This window comes from Zosterops lateralis (assembly GCF_965231275.1).
Source record: "Zosterops lateralis genome assembly, chromosome: 7".
In the NCBI taxonomy this organism is placed as follows: Eukaryota; Metazoa; Chordata; class Aves; order Passeriformes; family Zosteropidae; genus Zosterops; species Zosterops lateralis.
In genome coordinates, this window is record NC_139767.1 from 3248997 (window position 1) to 3264385 (window position 15389).

The 15389-nt window shown below is 42.2% G+C and overlaps 1 protein-coding gene across 1 annotated transcript in view; it reads right to left on the reverse strand.

The window, feature by feature from the left end:
- The window catches only part of SPAG16 (sperm associated antigen 16), a 361603-nt gene that overhangs the window by 86628 nt on the left and 259586 nt on the right, over positions 1-15389 (reverse strand). The gene's annotated exons all lie outside the window — the stretch shown is intronic.

A 15389-nucleotide genomic window follows, 5' to 3' on the forward strand; every position in this document is an offset into this window, starting at 1 on the left:
GTGGGAATTCTCCACATAAGATGTATTCTTCTTTAGGGAACAGGTGTAGATGTAAACAGATGGGCTTATATAAGTAGAATTGGCAGCTCCACAGATAGTTGCTTTCTTTTCTATATGCTTTTTCAGAATTGCCAAGGTACTCAGGACCACTCTGCTTAATTATTCTTAACATTTTGCCCATTTCATATGCTCACAATATAATGGCCAAATATAAAAATAATTTAAGCAAACTGCAGTTTAAATCTCAATAGAAACAATACATTTTATTCCAACCAAACCCTTAAAGAGGGAACTGCCTATTTTATGAATGTTAGTCCATCTGTTCGCAATAGCTCCTCTGGAAGTATTTGTTTTGCTTAGAAATACCCAAACTGATTATGTATGTGGCAATAGATGGGCTGAGCTGTGTTTGCTGCCTTTAAATCACTGAGCATATAAAGGTGTTTTTTGCTTTTGTTGGGCCAGAACTACAGAAGACATGAAATGCTTGAATCCCAGACTAAAGCACCTCCTCTGTGAAATCAGGCTGAGAAATTTGGGGCTATTCAGAAGAGAAGGCTGTGTGGAGACCTCAGAGCCCCTTGCAGTAACTGAAAGGGCTACAGGGATGCTGGAGAAGGACTCCATCAGGAACTGGAGGCACAGGGCAAGGAGAAAAGAGTTCAAACTGACAGAGAGCAGGTTTAGATTTGATATTAGCAAGAAATTCTTTCCTGTGAGGGTGGGGAGGCCTTGGCACAGGGTGCCCAGAGCAGCTGTGGCTGCCCCATCCCTGGAAGTGTCCAAGGCCAGGCTGGACAGGGCTTGGAGCAACCTGGGCTAGTGGAGGGTGTCCCTGATGAGCTTCAAGGTCCCAACCCAGACCAGTCTGTGACTCAAGTGACTCAATGTTCCCCTTCAGGGGAGGCTGTACCCACCAGCACGTTTCCATGGTCACGCTGTACTGGGATTCAGTTCTCCTCTCCACCAATGGCAAGAGAAGAACAAATCAGGTCACACAAGAGAGGAGTGCAGTGCAGGACACTGTGAATTCATGCACACATGGTACAACAGTGCCCACAGCACAGGTGACAGGATCACACAAGTAATTCAGCTGGGAGCATGGGATCTACCATTTCCCAGGGGCAGGATCCCAATGACCACTCTGCCAAACCTCTACACAAAGACCAACCCCACAGACCTATGGGCCAATTTCCAGAAATAAAATTTCTGGAAATAAAACCTCCTTGTCCAGCCTTCAGTACCTCATTCCAAAGAGCCCAAGCAGACTGTGAAGATGGATGTTAAGAGCAAAACTGTGCAGAGCCACAGGACCATAATCCCACATGTACTTGTACACAAGGTGGATGTCACCTCTTTGTTATGGGTGTGATTGTGCTCTCAGCTATGGAGCAACCCAGCCTGTGTCATTTTGGATCTGCTGAATTATTCATTCATCTCAGAATTCATTCATTCTACTCAAGCTTATAATCGTAGAGAACATCAGGACAAATCACAGCAGTGAACATCAAATGTAAGAACAGAAGAGCTTTTATAGCAGCAAAAGGAAAGTAACAACAGAAAACAAATGAGCAAGGAATGAAAAGGAATTATTATAAAATATGTACCAGAGCCCTGGTTAGTGTAAGAGTTTGAAGTGGGCAGCCTCAGGAGCCCTCGGGCCAGCAGCAGGCATGTGCAGAGATTTCAACTCTCAAGGCTCTCAGTAAAGCTGTGTTTGGAAAACTTCACAGAGATGGGATGAGTGAGCTAACCCAGCACAAGCAGACAGAGCAGCCTGCTGCAGGTTCAGACTGTATCTTCCCAGCTGGGTGCCCTGCAGTGTGACAGGAGATGCCCCACACAGACAGCACGGTGCCTGTGGCAGGGGCTGGCTTGGTGGGATTACAGAACAGCCACCCAGAGCATGCTGCAGTTTCACACAAGTCAAGAAGGGGAGGTCACAGGCTCAGACTTCTCTTCCCTTCAAAGGATCTGAGACTCAAACATCCTCCACCCTGGCCCACCATCCTCCACCAAGGCTGCCACAGAGAACCTGCTGTACAAGGTACACAAAGCCATGAGGATGCTCAGCACTTCCCAGCAAACACTGTTGGCCTTCTCTCCTCACATCCTGTGTACCCACCTGATTAGGCTGTGGGCAATATTTCAGGAGAGAATTTTTTTTCATTAGCTGAGGAGTTCTGAATGAGGTGATGCTTAATAATTTCTGTGGGCTTGGTTCTTCTTATTGATTTCCTTTCCCATTTGCTTTCGCTGTGATTTGCTCTGATGCCAGGGAAGAAGTGCTCATTATACTCAATAACCTTGTGTTTACCATGCCTGCAATATCCCATTGAGCATCAAGAATTATCTATTAACTCACTCAAATAAATGTGTTAATTAATAAATAAAAATTAGCAGAACATTACATCAATCACAATACGTGCATCATAAGGCTCAGCAGAGATTCAACCACTCCACATGAGAGGCAGGAGCTGGAACAGGAAGGCTGGGAGTTTCTCAAGCCAGTTTGTTCACTCATTCCTGGCACTTGTAGCTGCCCAGGGAAGAAGGTGGAGGAGCCCCCTCAGCCACAGTGCTGAGTGAGGCCAGCACTGGCACAGATCTGCCCTGCCTGGGGTCTGACTCAGAGGCTTCATCTGTTTAAATGAAGCCCATTATTTTGCTGGTCCATCAGCCAATGACTCCTAATTGTGCCAGTGCCTAAACTGAGCTTGCAAGCACAGCTAAAATTCTAATCATTAATTTCAGTCACTTCTAAATGCCTGTTACGCTCTCAGGTACATTCCAAATGCCACTCAGCATGACTGGCCAGGGCATGGAATGGAAGGAAAAAAAAAAAACACAATAGAAATAGAACCCCTCAATAGTGGACACAAAATGGAGAGGGCTAATTCCATGGATGTAAGGAAAGACCTGTTTGGCCAAATAGACATAATTGTGTACCGGAGTTTTAAGGAGACAGCTGGGGCTGCAGTCTGGAACACAGAAAGGGATGATCCTGAATAAAAGGCTGTTATCAACTACTACTACTACAGTTCTGTCAAGGAAGCCAGGGAAGGCAATGGATTTAACAGACTATGTTTTAGGTTCCTCTTTTTTTTTTCATGGACTGCAGAGTAAAATTCTCAAATTCAGTGAACCTTGCACTCCCAGGACAGTGTTAACAATTTAACTCCTAATTTTAACATCCAACTTCAGATGACATCAGCTGAGCAACCAAAACACTTTCTATTATATAGACAGATGTCTTTGTTTGAAGGAATTGCTGACTCATTCCTTTAGTGGGAACAGTCATCCATTCCTTTGAAGAGGAGGTCGTGCAAAGCAAGCCAGGTGACCCATATAGCAATAGCTTAAATCCCACTCTTCTGATGGATTCCAAAGGCACCCGTGCATTATTCCAGCCTTTCCCAGGCAGCTGCAATCCCACCAGGCAGCGCAGTGCAGAGAGCTGACTGCTTTTGTAACTCCTGAGACACAGCCTGGCTTGACTTCTTAACAGGAAACATAAGTCCAAAATCTTAGAATGAGGTGATTAAATATTTGCCAAAAGCAGAAAGTATTCAAACAGGAGTTTAATAAAACATTAAATATGAAATTAACTGAAATTGCTCCTGAAGCAACTGCTTAGCTTGGTCCAAGGAGCAGAGGAATGGAAAATGGCAAATGTGACAGCAACTTCTGAAAAGAGGCTGAGAAACTGCCAGCTGGTACCTGGGATTTATTTACAGGTCCAATAAACTCAGTTGTTTAATGAGGAACAGATTGAGCTGATGCATGGGGAAATGCAATACCAGAGTGAGGAGTTGTCATGGCTTTTACAGCACAAAGCACAGATCAGAAATTGGCTCTCTGGTGGTGCTGAGAAGCACAGGAGTAAGGGTGACCTGGCTAAAATAAGATACTTGAATTCCCAACAGTTTTGGTGACCAAGGTTGGGAGGGGGGGAAAATGGAGTCTTTCCAATAGGACACAGTGAGAAAAACACAGATTACCAGAAGAATGTGACATTTATTCTGGGACCTATGCTAGTCAGCCCATCAAAAAATTCTTTTTCTTAAGGGATGTGAAGGTGAACCCTGAGAATACAAAATTATTCATGATTTTCAAGACAACAGCACAATTCACAGAAGGATTGAAGAATCTCGAGATGCTGATTAAATAATAAAAAGGCAGATGAAACTGAATTCTTAGAAACATTAAATGATTCAAATAAACAAATGTATTCTTAATTATACAAATCCAGTGACAGACAGTAAACTAGCCTTTGTCATTCAGGACAGAGATGTCCCAGCCATCACGGGTGCTTCTTTGAAAACACCACCTTGTTGTAACATCAAGAGTTAAGAGTGGGGGGGAAAATCCCAAAAGCTAGAGAAGAAGATCAAAAAACCTCATTAGGCCTCTATTAAAAACCCTGATTTAAGCACATCTTGAAAACATCATACCAGACTTCTCATAAACATCATACCATACCCTCTTCTCCATTTTTAAAAAAAGTACCCAAAATAAGATTTGCAGAAGGGCAAGAAATGAAGAAAGAGGAGGAATGGCTCATACATTCAGGAGATTAAATAGACACAGACTCTTGAGCTCCACAAAGAGAACAGGGAAAATGTGCCAGCAGGAACAGGTTGAACAAGGAACAGTTATTCCATAATTCCCACAGTCTGAGAATCAGAATGTATCATTAAGAGATTTAAAGGCAGGCAGGGATGTACTCTAGCATGGCTATGGGATCTGTGGGAAATAGAAAGAAGTGCCACAGCAGAGGTTTAACAGAGGAGAGATCCATGAACACTGACGTGCATGAGGAGCCCTGATCCACAGGGGAGGGCCAGGGAAACCACAGCATCTCCTCACTCTGGGTTTGTCTGTTTGCCCTCAGCATCACCTCCTGCCCAGTGCCTGAGCTGGGACTCTGCCACAAGAGACCACAAACACTCTGCTTTTCTCTCTCTCCTGTGTTTGCAGGCAGGTCACTGAGGTATTGTGCACATCTTCACTTGCAATATAAGATGTCAAAGGAAGAAACTATGTTTGACACAAACCCAACATTAAAGAATTCACTGTCATCACGACCTCTTTGGCGCTCTAGAAGGGGGAAAAAAGGATTAAGATATTTCCTTTTATCACTCAATTTAGTTTAGGAAGACTGAAAGTAAGTAGATTTTACCCTACTCCCCAAGAGCATGTGATACTCAGAGAGATAACAGCCCAACATAAAAGGTATTTTCACGAGTTGAAAAACAAGCAAAGAAATAAAGGAAGTTTATTCCACAGGAAAAAACCCCAAAACAAAGAAACAGCTCAAATATGCAAGTCAGGCATTGGAGGCTGTTTATAGAACTTCTTTCCTTGCTTATTTTCCCATTCATCATTGTGTATAATATTTTGCCACGGAAAAAGAAAGGGAAATAAAATACTTTATTTAGTTGCCCAAAAGTTTCAATACAAAAACTCTTTCTGCCCAGGAAATGACCATGGGCTTGCTGGTGGGAGCCTTTACAAAAGGACAGGCAATATTTATGAGCAGTTTGAATGTTTCCTAGTGAATATCCATCTGGACAAAGTGGATATGCAAGCTTTGCACTCTCTCTCCCTCTCTCATTCCTAGGTCAGTTATCTAATCCTAAAACTACATCAAATTTTCTCTGAGGAATAGCTCTGCATAGGTGTAAGTTAAATGCCTCAAAGGCATCCAAGTCAGGATTTTCTTAGTAGTGGAGCAGCCTTAAAAACAAATGAAAATCATGCTTTCATGACAAAAGGGGATTTTGTCTCAGGCTTTGAATTTCTTTCCAGGAAGTGGGTTTATTTTGTACCCATGCAGGCTTGACAAAAGAAGGCTGCACATCCTGTGGTGGCAGCAATTGGTGGCATTTTTCCCTTTTCAGCAAAGATGCTGCCAGGCAACTGCAGAGATGCCCTGAACTTTGTCTCACCCACCTCCCTCCACCTGCCCCTTGAAATGCAAGCAGGGCTCCCAGATTGGCCCATAAAAAATAACAAGCACTGCCAGGACATCTGTATGGAGATTATATTGTTAATCAATATATTTTGCATAGCCCCATGGATCACTTGTTATTGATGATTACGCACTTCAGCTCCCGTGACAATTTGTCAATAAAATAAAAATAAAAAAATGCTAAGGACAGCATACTTTTAATTCAAAGATAATCTCTTTCTTGAAAAGAGGTGCCACTTTCCAAGCTCTGAAGAGACCAGGCTCATGAATATATTCCATTTACCAAGTGGAGGAGATGTTCAAGGAATCAAAACTTTCTTGGTAATCACAATACAGGTAGGTGAATAGTTTTTTAGACTTTGGTTACTTTTAAAAGCAAATACTTGAAAAAGAGGAAGTTTGCTAAGAAGGTAAGTTTTGAGCTACTGAAACTGTGTTATTCAAACTCAGCATAGACTGGCATAGTTTTTACTCCCACAAAGGAGAAAGAAAAATGCTGGTTATGGACAGTTTTAAATATTTTTTTAATAGAACTGACATTTCATCTCTAAGTTTTAATCCAAAACATGAAATTCTTTGCTTTTTAAGAGGGAAAAGAACAGTTGGTGAACAGACCAAAATCCTTAAATTATCCCTAAGTTTGAAAGAGTGTTCTTGAGTTACACAGCAGTCACAAGAATTATTTTTTTCTTCAAAGCATCCAGCCCCTATGGACTCTTTCTCCTCTCTCAGGATTTGCTTCCCTTAAGAAAACTGCCCAGTTCTTTGTTTGCCTAAGTGTGTTTTCTCCACTTCCACAAGTCTGGGTCAGCCCACAAAGCTCCCAGCTAACTAATGACTCTTGATTACTGATGAACTTATGTTTAATTTCAGCAGTGACAGAGATGGAAATGACTGTCCCCTTGCAGATTCCCCAACCTATCCAGTCCTTGGCAGAGAATGCCACAGCCATTCCACCTTCCATATTTAACACATGGAAAGGACATACAAATACCAAACCAGTATTTCAAAAATCCCCTTCTTTTATGGGATATGAATGATGAATGCAGTATTGATCCACTCTTTACATACAGATGCTGTACTCAAAACACAGGACCTTGACAGCTGTCGATATTTAAGAGGAGCTTTCATGGAAGAAAGGCTGTGATGACTTTCAGAGGTCCTTTGTCCCTGACTGTCTGTCTGCAGGAGTAAGTTAATCAGGAGATGAAGCTCTTGTACCTAAGCCAGGCTTGGGATGGAGCAGTCTGAGTGAAAGCAAGGAGTTCTCTTCTATCACTGTAAATACATTCAAAGGGGGAATGTGCTAATTGCAACACTCTGTGAGGTGGAATTAATATAAACAATAAATATAAAATAAAACCCATGAACCTGCTAAAGTTACAAAAGCAATAAATGCTAGAGATGAGATGTTGAATACATTATTATTTTAAGACTTGTACCTAGTTAAAATGAGATTAGAAAAAAAAAGCCAACTTCTTCCAAGCCATTTTAATTCAGTTTGTGGATAGCTGCTGGAGAATCAAAATTTTGATCAGTTATGCCCCACTTGGGATGCATAAAGCTCCAGTTTTCAGCTTCTGTTAGTTTAATACAAGGACGGCAAAAATCATGTGGACATTCCCTTCATTTACTCTTGGAACAAACAATTTGCTCATCACCACGTTTTGGCTGTCTGCCTGAACTGCTAAAACTGTTGCTTCTCCTTGAAGAATAACATTTAACCAGTCAGATAATAACCCTGTCACCCTGAGGTCCTCAAAACAACCCCTACCAGGTCAATATACTGTTCTAATGAGCAACAACCCTGGCTTCCAGAACATTGTTTTTACGTGGGAAATCTGCAGGCAAGGGAGATGGGGATATTCAGGACTACAGCCTGTACTTGAAAAAGGCTGGCTCTATTAAATAGCTGTCCATCTCCCGGCACTCCAGGGAAGGAAGCATGCCCCTCTAACAAAGATGAAGGGAATATCAATGGGGCTAATCTCTTCAAAGTGCTCAGGCTCAAAGCAATCGCCTGCAGTAGCACAGTCCCCACCCTCATTAGCTCAGCAAACACAGCCAGACACAAAACACTATCTGCAAGCAGGGCAAAAAATGTAAAATACTGGGATTCCAAGCCATCTCCTTTTACCTTCCAAAGGGCAAATATTTAATATATTTTAAATTATGTCTGTACTGAAAATAAAGTCCTATATTTTAGGAATCCCTTTTCTTTCCCTTCCAGCATATTTAAATATTGTGGCATTTGCTCATATTGAAAAATGGTCATGACACAACAGAAATACTGCACAGCACAACTCTCCCCCTGATCAACAAAGGGGGAAAATTCATTGCCAGCTTTTTCCCTTTGGCAAACTGCAACAGTCAGAAATAAGGAGAGTGATAGTTTCATAACCCACAAAACAAGGAGACAAAACGATCTGTCAATCAGCTCTTATTTGTGTATGTCTAATCTACCCATTGCCTACAAATTAAAGATTTTTTATGGCCAGGAAAACAGATGTAGTGAATGAGAAAAAATGGCATACAGCAGCAGAGAGGGAAGGAGTGAGAATTACGAGACAAGGAATTACTGTTGAATAATTCAGTCTTTCAGCACATCCTTTTATTCCCATGCTGACCATAGGAGTAATTAAGGATGGTCAAACAGACGTTGTAAGCGCTCCTCAGGGAAAGAGGCTGACAGGGACATCTTGTTGATCTGACTTCCGAGGTGAGGCAGCACGATCAGGGCTGGAAAATAGGTCATGGGTTGTGTAAACCAACTCCCACCACCGGAATCTCTCCAGGGAGCCCACTAATGGATTCACCAGTGCAAACACGTGGGCTGGGTGGGCTACCTAGGGCCAAAACATCAATACTGGGGCAGTGTCAAACAGCACACAGTTGGGGCAACAGCATCTGCTCTGCCAAAGCTGGGATTTTCAGCTTGAGGCACAAATCCTTTTTCCCAGTGTGGCTGAGGTGAACCAGCCCACCAGTCCTCCTTCTATCACAGTATCACTTCTGAAAATCTTTGGCTTGTATAAGAACAGCTCAGTCAACAAATGGATCTGAAAGCTTATCTCCCACCAATCTGTTTAAAGTAGGGATCCACAAACATGGACCAAACGTATCACAGGCTTTAAAGTGGAGTTTTATAAGGGGATATTTAAGTTTAGACTGAAGAGAAATAGAAAAAGAGAGGGATGGACAAGACAAAGGGGAAATGGAGAGCCATCACTGCTTGGAACTTGTCAGTGTAAAGCAAAAGGGCTGACTTTGCTGTTCAAACCTATGCCCTTTGGGCCTTTGGGCCTTTGGGAAGGAAGGAGGGGAGGAGGGGAGGAGGGGAGGAAGGGAGGAAGGGAGGAAGGGAGGAAGGGAGGGAGGGAGGGAGGGAGGGAGGAAGGAAGGAAGGAAGGAAGGAAGGAAGGAAGGAAGGAAGGAAGGAAGGAAGGAAGGAAGGAAGGAAGGAAGGAAGGAAGGAAGGAAGGAAGGAAGGAAGGAAGGAAGGAAGGAAGGAAGGAAGGAAGGAAGGAAGGAAGGAAGGAAGGAAGGAAGGAAGGAAGGAAGGAAGGAAGGAAGGAAGGAAGGAAGGAAGGAAGGAGAGTTTTCCCTGACTACTACTTGGCCAGATCCTGCAGGGGACAGGGGAGGCAGACACAGATCAGACACACAGCCCTGACACAGCACTTGGACATGAGGCTGAAGCCAAGAAGAAAGTGAAGACGAACTTAAAGTGCTGATTACCAAATAATAAATGGCCAACTAAGATGTGCAGGTGGCTGCATTTGTGCTCATTAAGCAAAATCTGTGAGAATGTGGATCAATTATATTTAAAAGAAACAGACCATGTGAATCTCTAGTTTGTACAGGAAAGGGTACACAGGGATGCAGGGAAAGCACACAGATCTTGGAATGCTGACCACAGCAAAGCAAACAGTTCTGAATGGAGCAATTCTTGATGGGAACAAGGAGAGGAACAAGTGATGTACAATTACAAATGAACTTGAGAAAAGCCTGAATGAGCAGCAAAACAGGCAGCAAAATAAGTCTCAGTTCTCTATATAAAGAGCATGCATTTCAAAGATTTGAAAGATGTGCTCCAAAACCACGGCTTGGTGACCTTACTGCCCTGTCAGGAGGAGTTACAGCACTGTAGCAAGTCTGAACTGAGTAGTAACCAGAACTGGGAGTTGTCTGAGTGAAAAGGCAAGTGCCAGAACAAATCCAAAGAATTATCCTCTTCCTGCATCCTCTGTTGCTGCACCAAAGGAATTGGGATGATGGAGGGAGCACAGCCAGTAGCAAACACAAGACAAGAAGAAACCAGGAAGGGGGAAGGAGAGGATGTTTGGTTCATGCTGAGACTGGGGAAGGGTGAGAAAAACTTACTTTAACAATTATTTAATTCTTCATGTTTTGTTTTTTCTCAGTATCCAGAATCAATGATCAGAAGGTTGTGTTAATTGTCAAGAACTTCAATCAAGTAAAAATTACCCAAGCTGAGGCTGTATTGCCTGTGACAGCGTATACATAGTCACAATTGAGGCAGGAATTCAGACATTGAACCACAAGGGGAAAAGCACCCTAAGGAATCAATTGATGTTATCAAGTAATCTGCCTTGGAGATTAAAGAACACAGAGCAATAAAATGTTGTAATGAAAAAAGCTTTTGAGTCAGAAATGGGAGGCATAGGGAAAAACACACATTAATGTCAGCACATAATTGCTCTATGTGGACAAACTCAGATGCCTCTAAAAAGATTACTGCTAAATTCTCTGCTAGAGGATTCTTCTCCCATCAAGCGTGACTTTAACTGTAATCAAAAGGAGACAAATGCCAAAAGCAAGTTCCAGAAACTTCCAAAACAAGTGGGACTAAGGGTAAAGATCTTGTCCTGCTCCAGCTCACTTTATATGTGGACACAGTGGCCACAGTCACCTCCTAAGATCTGCAAGTTGCAGGTGCACCATTGATTCAGCCTCTAACTCCGAAATTCACTCTAGGGGGAAAATGATGCCTTAAGTTTTAACTTCAATGTTTTTCAGATTCTCTGCTGCCTAGGGGTGCAGTTCTGAGCCTCATATTAACTGGCAGTAAGCTTTTCACAGAGTAGGTAGACGAATCCTTTTCTAGATGGAGACCAAGGACAACTGTTACAAGTTTTCAGGCCCAAAAGCACAAACAATGGGGACTGAAGAGAGAAACAAGAAGGATGAGGCTTCACAACCTGAAGCTGTAATTGGACAATTAAACCCCAATATACAAATAGACCAAAACTTATAAAAGTGTAAGACCTCCTGACAGGTCAGCCATTTTGTGACCATTCTGGGTCCACCTTGGGTGTAGCCCTGGCCAGGCTCCTGTCCTGCCCAAGGTGTACCCTAAAGGCCTTTCAATATGTCCTGGGTTGCAGTGTAGGATGTACACAAAGTATTTATTCTATCACCATCTTCATGAACTGTTAAAATCAAGTGGGGCAGTGCTCTAGTGTAGGGCTGTCTTCTGCTAATGGCCCATGAACGTCTGGCCCATGAGTCACAGGTAACTCCTTCCAGGAGTTATCTCTGTTTAATGGGCCATCAAGGACCCACTTCACACTCCTCATGCTATTGTGAGATGCTCTGCCCAGGGGGAGGAGCCAAGCATTCCCACCTGGATATAAGCTGGTATGTGGGACAGTGCAGGTAGCACTTACCCACTGGATTCCCAGAGGAGCAGAGCTCCCAGACCTTTCTACAGGATCACTGCTTCAGGAAGAGCACCTCACCTGGACTGCTTCCAGCATCCTGCTCAGGTTGTATTCTGACTCTGTCAGTGGTCCTTTGTGATATTGCATTTATTTTATTTTGTTTTTACTTTTTTACCTTTCTTCTTATTAAATTGTATTTCTGACTTGGAGCCTCTCACTCGTTTTGGTTTCAAACCACAACACAATAAATATCTGCTTTATTCTCCAGCTCTGTCCAGTCTCTGTTCCTGGTCAGCCTTCCAAAGGCATCAGTTTCCCGAGCAAAGGAGAGCTTCTTCCATCCTAGAAAACTCTCCACCCTACCAAGATGAAGCTTTATGTCCTCAGTGCCACTTAAGGGGTATCGATCAATCAAAAGTGTGAAGGAAAGGAGGAAAGAAGGAGCAAAGACAAACCTGGCTCTGTCACCTTAACACCAGCTTGTGCTTGCAGTCAATACACCAACCAAAACTGAGGAAATCAAAGAGAAAATTGAGAGGGCACCTCACTGCAAGATTGATTTGCAGGGACTACATCTGCCAGATCTGTTCTGAGCACACAAATTGTTACCAGATTAGGGATGTGGAAACTGTAATTTTGGAACTTTACCTTATGTCTCAATATCAGTGGAAACTCTAATCATCTGAACTCTAATCTCCATGCTCCCATCCCTGTGGGGATTGCTTTGTGGGGATTTAACATTATCAGTAACAGCCCAAATAATGTCAAGTGCAAATATTGAAAATGCTCCAGCGATGACATCCCAGAAACCCTGTCAATAATTCTGTGTTCAGTAAAAGGGTGGGTAATATAGAGATGAAAATTCATCTCTGCTATTTGACACCAAAAAAACCTGCAGAGGAACAGCAAACAACTGCCACCCATTGGACCAAAGTTTGTCTGGTGGTGATGGTGCTGTGTGATGTCATGTGATGTGTAATTAAGCAAATGAAGCTTCTTTAGGAGAGCAACATTGAGCAGTTGCCCTGACCCCACCATGGCTGACAGTGGTACCATCTGTTCACTGTCAATGTGTCTCCTGCATCCCTAGAATTGTTGTCTCCTGAAATAAACAACTTGTATCACAAGATAATCTTGATCCTGCCATTTCTCACGTTCATTTACAGCTTTTACATTCTTTTAATCTACTTTTCCTCAGAATAAGACACGCACCTACAGCCCTTGGGGATGGTGAGAAACATGGTAAGGTTATTTGCTAATGCTGAGAGCAACACGGCCCAGCCTGGATGGAAGCAGGTTAAATGTTAACACCTCACTATATCTCCAGAGCTCAAAATAAAGCACTGCATTTTCCCAAATATTATTTGCTTGCCCTCAGCCTTACTGTAACTGCTCTTGATTTTGGATTGTTGCTGTGAAGTGGGGCTTGTTTGGTTTGTTTGTTTTAATGTGCTGTGATAATAAATAAATACATCATAGCACACAAGCTAGAATCTTCTGCACCTTCTCTTACATATGCATTGCTGGGTTTTGATTAATCTTATTTACATTTTCTAAACAGCAGCTGGAAACACAAAAGGTGGTGACAAGAGGGTGCTCCAGGGATTCATGAATGCTACACAAGAATATATGCACATGGAGATGCCAGTTAACTTGCACAGAAAAAAGTAAAAGTGAATTTAGTTTAAAAATCAGTAATGCTGTGGTCCATCTTGCACAGTAAGTCTGGTCAGCCATCCACAGCATGTAGAATTCAAAGGACATGTTATTTGTGTATAATATCAGAAAAATTTCTGATATTAAACACAGTATTGAAGAGCATTACCCCCAGTAGGCTGAGTCCCAGGCAGCTCCATCACCACCTCTCACTGAAAGACCATGAGCTTGTTTCAGAAAGCTCAGGGCAAAGCAGAAAATCCCCGTGCTGGTGAAGTGCAGTGGTAATTACTAATGTAGTTATTTTCTGCTCATTCACAAGTATGGAGAAGTCCACCTTTAAGCTGAGCTAAAGAAAAGCTGAGGCAGACCACAGCTAAAGCAGGAAGATTTATACACAACTTTTGTCACTAATTTATCTGAGTGTGGTTCTGACAAAGCAGGACATGGCCTTAGGCTGCTATTTAACTAACTGTGCTGGAACAGCAAGGCCCACCCCAAAAATACCATCAGGAGAACCCCAGTAACTGACAAATTCCTCCTTAGGGAAGCATCTCCCACCTGGTGCAAGTCATATCCACAAAGGTAACACCACTTAAAACCAAAAGGTAAGATGTGCTTGTCTACTCTAAGATAATTACTTGAAAACAATACAAAGGAGAGCAAAACAAATTCTTCCATTAGCTGGGGCCTTCCTATCTCTGACCTCAATCTCATTTACTGATACCTCCAAACTTTTCATAAACCTCTTCTATCATTATTAGCTTTAATTTAAATAATTATTGGGCAGAAGAAAAAAACCTGCTCAACCATGGCTCTCTAATCTACTAATTAAATCCAGCTGTAAGAGCTGAACAATTTGTGTGTCTGACTATTAATGCAGTCAAATATTTTACACTGGGTGGTGTAACATCAGCCAGAGAGACTGAGGGACACAGCTGGAAACTGAGCCATGTTTTGATAAGGAAAATCAACCCAAGCTGCTCCTCAGGCAGAGGTCCTGACTGAGGCAGATGTCCCATTCCCAACAGGCTGTTAAACACAGGATATATTTTATCTGCTCTCTCCCTCTTGCAGCAGCTACAGCGTGTCTCAGCCAGGTATTTGCCCATCTTCAGCCAGCTGGAATTCCATCCTTTGCATTCTCACTCTCTGTGATCATCCACCCCAATTTGATATCTCTGTTGTGTGGTTACTCCTGCAGAGAAACTTCTGGATTTTGTCCAAATGATGAAAAAATGTGCCCATTTAGATTACCTGAAGCTGATAACCTTTCTAATGGAAAGTTCCCATCTGGCAGAAATATTGCAACTGTATTTTTCAGGGATGTGGCTCCACTGCAAATGACTCAACATTATACACCATAAACTAAGATTCAAAACTTCTTCAAATCCTCCTGAACAAAAAAATGAGCTAGTGTTCCAAATTACACACATAAATACAATAGTGGTTAAACTTGTCTTTGGGAAACTGCCCAAAAATGGACAGTGTCAATGCATTTTTTCTCCCTTGGAAAATGCAAATACCTTATTTAATGATACAGCAGAGAGATCCATGAAATCACTACACAAATAATATGGAATTTGACGTCAAACTTATCTGCCAAGTGACTCAATATATTGATAATATGCATTCCATAGTATGTGGGTCATTATGACAAAACACCATCCTATCATTTTTCTTTAATGACTCCTTATTATCTTTCATATTCTATCAAAGCTTTATGTTTTATGAACACATAATGCAAATGTATACTTATTTTTCAATGTGCCTATATATATATGATGTTATATATTACTGTATTATATCATGTTGCACTAGCTTTGAGTAAAACCATTTCCTAAGTTAGGATCTAGCTCTGTGCTGCAACATGAATGCTTGTCTGTGCTTTGGAACCGAAGACTGTTTTAAAACAAAAATGTCTTAGAATGACCCCTCTTCAAATGAAAATGCAATGTGCATTCACAGTATTGCTGACATAGTAATATGTGGTTGATGATGAAAAATAAGTGGTTAATTCAATTCCTTGTGCCTAGTAAGCAGCCCTGTCAGCACGATGAAGTTCTGAGGCAATT